This window comes from Vitis vinifera, chromosome 18, assembly GCF_030704535.1.
Source record: "Vitis vinifera cultivar Pinot Noir 40024 chromosome 18, ASM3070453v1".
NCBI lineage: Eukaryota > Viridiplantae > Streptophyta > Magnoliopsida > Vitales > Vitaceae > Vitis > Vitis vinifera.
Genome location: NC_081822.1, coordinates 18046597 through 18055000, shown reverse-complemented (window position 1 = coordinate 18055000; position 8404 = coordinate 18046597). Strand labels below are relative to the sequence as shown.

Here is an 8404-nt window from a genome sequence, read left to right as displayed (position 1 = left end):
GAATTACTATGACCATAGGTTTCATTATCACATTTCCTTATAATCACCTAAGAAGACATATTGTCTCAAAGTTCATGAGATATTATGGTGCCTCTATTGAGAATGCCTATTATTCCCAAATTTCATCAATAGTGATCAATCCATAGGGAATATATGATCACTTTAGGATCTCACCCATAGGTCAAAGTCACAACTAATTTTGGCACAAGTTCAATATTCTTTCAAGATTGAGGGATAATACAACTAAGTAGCTTGGTGAAGTCATGACTATTTAGTAGCGTTATGTCATGACTCATTGTAGGCCTTGTCTTATGTGTAGTTGTACACACGAGTGTACTTATCATGGCACTACTACAAAAAATGAAATCAATGACGTTTTATTTCTTGGCGCTTTTAAAAAGCGTCATTGCTTATTAATAAAAATGAATTTTCTTGGCGCTTACATTCCCTTTACGCTTTGTAGGAAGAAACAATGGCGCTTTTAAACAATGACGCTTTTAGAAGGGTCATTGTAAGATGAAATTTAAATGATGGCATTCTTAGAAGCGTCATTGAATGAGTAGCTTAACCTTGGCACTCTATAAGAGCGTCATCTTCTGTTTCCCCTTATAAGTACACATAATCCTGCAATCTCCACTTTAACCTCATAGTTCTTGCACCCGATGCGCAATACTCACACTCACCTCCAACAAATCAACAAGAGTTCGTTCTAAAGCCAGATGATTTCTGTCAACACCCACGAGTTGCCAAAACACTCCTAGCAATATTGGGTTTCCAATATTCTCTTGTTGAGGGAGATTTCAAAAAATCGTGATGTTGAAACCTAGCCCTAATGGACATTTGTTGTGCATAACCATGGTATATCTTTTTATCTCTCTCGAAATTAGCTTTTCCACTATTTGCATGATGGCCTTTGATTCTCTTATACCATTTTAGGGATTCAATTTCTTTTATTTTAGGGCTTTAATTTCTTCCTTACACCATTCTTACAGATTTCAATTTCTCAGTTGGAATTACCTGTTGTAGAGTGTACTCACCATTCCTCTGTGAAAGTGCATTCAAATTTTTGGTAGACCCGTGCCTCTGGGCCCCATTCCCGTTGTCTACAGCCTCTCCATGGCCTTGATTTCAGCCGTTGTCTTCACCAGGACATTTTTCTCCACCATCGCTGAAATCCGGGACACCCGGTGGTTCTGACAAAGGTCCAAGACCCCATTACAATGGCTGTTATGCTTCCTTCTGGGGACACGGCCATCGGGGCGACCAGAAATCAACGTGGACTAATAAGAATTTTCCACCAGACAGCCACTGCATCTGAGGTAAATAAATGTCTTATTATGGTGTTTGACTTTCTTATCTTGATATAATTAACACTTGGTTCTTAGAAGGTCTTATTTATAGTGATCCTTACTATGTAGGTTTTCTTGGTGCTATCTTACTTAACAGACTTGAAATCCATATTGAAATGATAAGGTCATTATGACTAACTGAATTAGTTATGGTCTGTTTGCTGTATGAGGAAGCTATTGATCATCAAAACAACTTTCAGAGTAACCTAGAATTCTTGGATCCACCTCCACCTTAGAGTTATAATTCTTAAATAGTCGAATTCTTATTATTTTTAAATAAGTTGCTCCTAAAATGCCTCTTAGTTGCAGCATTCTGGAGCCATTTGTACAAAATTACATTTCTTGACAGCACATTTATTACTACATGCTGACAATGATTGGATGGTACAGTTCATTTCAGTCACGCAAGCTATTTTATTTGTTGGGAAACAACTTTAGCGACTTCACATTGAAGAGAAAGATGTTGATGAGAAGGGGCAATCAAGGAGTGTGCACTCTGTTTTGTTAAGAAAGTTGATTTTGACAGCTTCATCATTTGGTATAATTGGGAATGCTGCAAAACTATTGTCCACCCTAAACAAAGAAGCAGCTGATAAAGGGGATTTACCTAACTTATTCATTATTTCAAGTGGCCAATTCCCAAAGGTTTGTAAGAAATGTTCATCTTCTCAATTTGTGTTCCATATTGTGAATGTGATGCTTTACTGTCTTCATATATTTTCTAGTCTCTGTTTTGTACTTCAACACCTCATTTATGCATAGGTTGCTAAAGCAAGGTCCCTGGTTCAATCAGCAAAAGAGAAATTGGATTTATTAATTGGATTGTATCGGAAGCAGCTTTGAATGAACAATTTGGAATTCATGAGTGTTTCTAGGACCACACATTTGATAAAGGTAGTTTAGCGAAACAAATTTTGCGATAACAAAGTATTTATTATCTTTTAGCCCTTGCCAGATAACAAAGTATTCTAATAATTTTAATGCTATTTGATCTGCTAGATATTAGTCACTTTTTTCCTTTGATTTACAATTTTAAGCCTCTTGTCTTTTAGCCCTTGCTTTATCAGATTTATTTGAAGTTAACAATTGTTTGAGTATTGAGTAGGAAGCGTTTTAGTTCTGTCCTGTAGAAGCTTAATGTGGGAAAACTGAAGGACTGATTTTCAGTCCTTCTCTTTCCTTTTTTTTATTTACCCTTCCTCTTTACTCCTGGTTAATAATTGTGACTTTTTTTGGTGTATTTAATAACCTATTAGCATTTAGAATGTACCCTCCATACAGTGCATTCTGACTGCACACATATTTTTGTCAAAGTAGGTTTTGGATTATGTTAATGCCCCAATTTTCATGAAATTGTTGGCGGCTTTCTAATTGAGATTCAGCATTGATCACTTGAAATGGTTTCATACTGTGTGTGCACACATGTGCATATTGGTACAATGAATATTTCATTATTACTGGGCTTAGGTCTTCCTTGATCTTCGTGTTGGCAATTACACTTTGCCTCAGTGCTTCCTTGATGTTTATTTATTTTCTTGAGGAGCCTTTAGGTACTATTATTCCATTCCCATCTCATTTCCTTGTTGTGCATAGTGTTATTCATCATGAATGGATTTCAGAGATTACTTCTTCAGACTGCAGAAACATAATAATTAACCACTTTGGACTTCATTCATTTACAAGAAATAACATTTAGTTTTCTTTTGCTGTTTGATTTTTCATTAATTTTCATGAGACGTGAAAAGTTATGAAGGGGTCTCATCTTAAGGTTTCTTGTATAGAAAATCATACAATTTGATTCCTATTACTCATTCTATTTGTTTAATTACTCAGTGTGGAGATTTTTCTGGATACTTACATGACTAGTCCTAAGAGGGTTTGCTTTGATATGCTTTTATTCATTTCATTTAGATCACTTCTTTTGAGGTTTCATAAGGGTTTATGTTTCTGAGTTTGCATTTTCTTAGTCAGGAGTGAATTAAAGTATTCAATTTATTTCTGGGTAAGTTTTCTTAGATAGCACATAATAAAAAGTCTATCCAATTCTACTTAACTCAACTCAAACTTATGTAGTCACATCTTATGAGGCCTTAATTTGAAATCCAAAGCTTAAAATTTTGATTTTTTTTTTCTTAGTAATTGAGTGAGTTTTTAAATTCAGTTTCTCTTAGAAATCAAAATTTTGAAACAAATTTTCCCAAATCCCATATTTGAAGAATTTCAAGACTCAAAATTTGTAGTCCTTCCCATAATTTTATAAGCAATTGATCGAAAAGAGCTTTGTTGAAATTTGGATCCTTAGTGAAACATTTTTTTTTGTTTCTTGTCAAAGCAATACCCTAGTACAGGTTCCTTTTTTGGTATTCTGGAAGGATGAACTACAACGAACTAAACATCAATATCTACTACATTGATTAGTTGTTTGCACATTCAATTTTTTCTATTATCTTTTAAAAAATTAGGCTTTCTACTGATGTTTAATTTCATTTAGGACCAGTCTTAAGCTTGAAAAAAATCAATTAGTCATACAAAAAATTCATCCTATAAATTACATGTTACATCTACTCAAACGGTCTACAAGGTATACATGATTTTTTTAAATAATTGTCATTTTCTTAGATTTTTCTTTCTTCTACATTGTCTTATTTTTGCAATTGTGTTCCTCTCTAAGAATTTTGTATTGTACATTCATTTTTTGCAAAATGAATTATTTGTTTCTAATTAAAGGAAAATGTGGTAAAAAGCTAATTTCTTATTTGACCTTTTTCCATAGGTATCAATACCTTCATATATTCCATTTTGGGGAGATGTGATAGTAAAGAAGCTGGTACCTATGTCTCTAGTGATTGATATAATCATTGAAAAGGTATGTTAACACTTATAAGATGTCTTGCTTCTTTTAACTTTTTTTTTGGGTGAATGTGCCTGTGTACCAAGTTCTGTCATTCTTCTATGCACTAAATATTGTGTGTGAATGCACTTGCATGACATAACAAAGGATATCAATGGAAATGTACCACCAAAAAAGATATCATTCTTCTATTTTTCATTTTTTCCATTTGACCAATAAAAAAAAAATGAGTGATGATTGAATGAAAAAATTAATTTACTTCTATTAGAAAGCAGCCTATAAAAAAGTTGATAAAAAAATGTCATGTCTAGAGTCTAACCTATCATGATTTCAGGATTTGAAAATTTTTAAGAAAATATAACATGAAAATTAATGATAACCCCCCTCCCCCCCTTATTTATAGTTTTTGAATCTCTAGAGAAGCCACCCACCTAGTCTTGTATTCCTTTGGTACTTCCTTTGTATGTTTGAATTTTTTATGTTCATAGCTTTGCTTGAGGAACATTTATTTTGGTTAGTTATTTATATTATGTTTCATTTATCCTTTTGTTGTTTTGGTGTACCGTGATTCATTAATTTTTAACTTGTTATATCATATTTGGAAATATGTTACTCTTGAAGATTTTATTTTATTATAAAGTTTTTCTACTTAATTAGTGAACAACATTTAATCCTCAAGTGATAAGCTCTAACTATTTTTTTTCTAACTCATTTATTTTTCTAAAAATTTTCTCATTTCATTTATATTAGTTCTAGTTTTTTTCTTTTTTTTTTTCCTTTCAAATTTTTATGAAAGTTATTGTTTCAATTGTATTTATTGATTGTCGCATGTATAATTTATGAGTTTTTAATTCTTGCTATATTTGTTTATAGGATGCAAAGGAAACTGGTTTGCCAAAAGAAGAGAACCCAATCTGTTAAAGGAGGTGATGTCGATTGAAAACCACCATAAAGATTGCATCATTAGTCATTTGAAGGTTGAACAATATTTTTTTGTCGAATATAAATCTTAATAATTGTTGCAGTAATATTTATACTCTTGTTGAAAGAATTAGAAATTGTTGTTCGAAATATTTTGATGTAATTTACAAATTTGTATGCAATTATTGTATATAAGTAGCTACATTAATGGTTTGAACTAGGTTATTATATATCAATATTTGAAGATATCTTTATTAGAAATATTCAATTTGATTTTGAGTTTTTTTTCTTTTTATTTAATTATATATGAAATCATTATTTTAACAATAGAATATAAATATCATTTTTAATATGAAATGATCAAAGATGACACTTTTGAACGTGTCATTGATCAATTTTATTAAAGATGACACTCCAATAAGTATCAAGATTACTAATTTTGTAAAACTTATTTCACTAGAATATGTTTAAAGATGACACTTTTTATGAGTGTCGTTATTAACATTATTCAAAGATGACGCTTCTTTAAGCGTCATTAAAAGCATTTATCAAAGATGGCGCTTCCTAGAAGCGTCATTGTTGGCTAACACATATTATGACAGAGCCGAAGAGGACGCTTTAGAGAAGCGTCATCTTTTGCCTTTCTTGACGCATAAAAAGCGTCATTATTTATCATTTTTCTTGTAGTGTGGGAACCCTATTCTGATGGCTAAGACTAGTCATCTCTCTAATTAGAAGGTAGTGTACTATAATTTAAAATAGACTGCCTAAGTCCATGAATCAGCTTTGAACGAATCATTTATTTTCAAGAAACCCATAACTTGGATCTTTTATGCAACTTCTAATACATCTAAGTCATTTTCAACTCAAGAGATGCCAAACCAAAATGCTCATAAGATATAATGCATGAAATAAGGAAAGATAAAAATGAAACAAAATCATATTATATAAATAATAAATTTTGAATTTGTTACATCATGTCATACTTTTAAGGGCTCTATCCTAACAATTTATTTCTATTATTCATATTTTTTTTACATCATTTTTAGCTTCTATGTATAAGTGTTCTAAGCCTCTATCTTATAGAGAACCTGTTCTTGATCCTCTTTGGCAACAGATTATGGTTGAGAAACTTTATGCTTTACCTAATACTGACACTTCGGATGTGGTACTTTTATCACCTAGTAAAAGAACAATTGGTTTTCGTTAGGTTTATAAAATCAAAACCAAGTCTGCTGGTTCAATTGAACGATACAAAGCTCAATTGGTTGCTAAGAGGTTCTCTCAATAGTATGGTATGAATTATGAGGAGACTTTTGCTCTTGTTATAAACATGACTATTGTTCATACTCTTGTTGTAGTTCTCTCTATTCATCAATGACATATATCTCAAATGAATGTTAAAAATGCCTTCTTGAATGGTGATGATCTTCAAGAAGAAGTCTACATGGTACCCCTTCCTAGCGTTCCTCATAACCCTAGAGAAGTATGTAGGCTCAAGTAGGCTTTATACAGCCTCAAACAAGTAACTTGTGCTTGGTTTGTAAAGTTTTCTAATGAGCTTACTTCTCTTTGCTTTCATCCCAATCATCATGATCCTACACTCTTTCTAAAGTGTAACAGTGTTGGTCACATTTTACTTTCTATATACGTTTATGACATTATTATTATAGGTGATGACGTTGATGAGATTGTAATGTTGAAATTGGATTTGGCTTTCCCATTTTTAAATAAAGGATTTGGGTACTTTATGATACCTTTTAGGTATTAAGGTAGTTTCTTTTCTAAAAGGTTATCTTCTTCTATAGTCTAAGTATACAGTTGATATTCTTGATCATGCTCACCTTAGTGATAATAAGACTGTTGGTACTCCTTTCGAGGTTAATGTTCATAATTCTTCTTTTGATGGTAACCCCTTTGTTAGATCTAACTTTATATCGTACTATTGTTGGAATTTTGGTCTATCTCACCATTTCACATCCGAACATTGCTTATGTTATTCACTTTATTAGTCAATTTATTATTTCTTCTATTACAGTTCATTGGGTTGTTGTTATTTGTATTCTACAGTGTCTTTGAGGCACTCTATTTCAAAGTCTTTTACTTTTGTCCACTTTCTCCTTAGAACTGCATACATATTCTAATGTTGACTAAGTTAGTGACTTCGAAAATCACAATTCTTCTATTAGATTTTGTTTAATTTTTGGAGATACTCTTATTTCTTAGAAGAGCAAAAAAACAAACTATCGTTTCTCAATCTTCCACAAAAGCTATATATCGTACTATGACATTTACCACCAATGTGATAGTTTGGTTACGTTGATTACTTGCTAATATGAGTGTCTTTCTTTCTTTCCTACTCCTATATATTGTGAAAACAAAAGTATTATTTAGATTACACACAATTGAATAATTTTATTTATTTTTGTTAAGACTTCTTTCCTTTTTCAAATTCAACCTTACTTTTACTATATTCCTTTTTCCACATGTGAGCCTAAAAGTACACTTTGACGATTCAAGATAAAAATAAATAAATAAATAAAGGTATAACAAAAAATAAAAGCAAGAATAAAAGTAATATATATATACATAAAATAAAGTTTAAAAATAAGATTAGAGGGCATGGTACTAGGAGCTCAACTAAGGAGAAATTTGGGTTATATGATTTCCCTTTTCATAAATTTTATATTTAAATACTTAAAATATTTGTAAGAGCCAAATCATATGGTCTTTTTTTTCTGTTAAGAAATCGTGTGGACTCCTCTTAAATAACAAGAATTGCCCAACCCTATGTCATTGACCCATAAATATTAAGTAGGTTAAGCAATTCCATAAATTCTCACTTTGTTTAAAAACTATAATGTTCACAAATATTTCATAATATTATTGAATTTTCAAGAAACCCATAACTTAGATCTTTTGTGTAACTTCTAATACACCTAAGTCATTTGCAATGCAAGAGATGCCAAACCAAAATGCTCATAAGATATAATTCATGAAATAAGGAAAGATAAAAATGAAACAGAATCATATTAAATAAATAATAAATTCTGAATTTGTTACAGCATGTCATACTTTTAAGGGCTTTATCCTAACAATTTATTTCTATTATTCATTTTTTTTTACATCATTTTTAGCTTCTATGTATAAGTGTTCTGATCCTCTATCTTATAGAGAACCCATTTTTAATCCTATTTGGCAATAGACTATGATTGACAAACTTTCTGCTTTACATAATACTGACACTTGGGATGTGGTACTTTTATCACCTAGTAAAAGGACA

The 8404-nt window shown here is 31.3% G+C and overlaps 1 long non-coding RNA gene across 3 annotated transcripts; it reads left to right on the top strand.

Moving 5' to 3' along the window:
• The first annotated feature begins 533 nt into the window (after positions 1-533).
• On the top strand, positions 534-5303 carry LOC109121582 (uncharacterized). Of its 3 annotated transcripts, none has more exons than XR_009465122.1 (5): positions 534-858; positions 1008-1319; positions 1740-1994; positions 4123-4215; positions 5074-5303. It is a non-coding gene; the product is annotated as an uncharacterized LOC109121582 (long non-coding RNA). The 3 variants fall into 3 exon arrangements; XR_002028842.2 differs by having other exon boundaries at positions 993-1319; XR_002028841.2 differs by having other exon boundaries at positions 534-1319.
• Positions 5304-8404: the final 3101 nt, after the last annotated feature.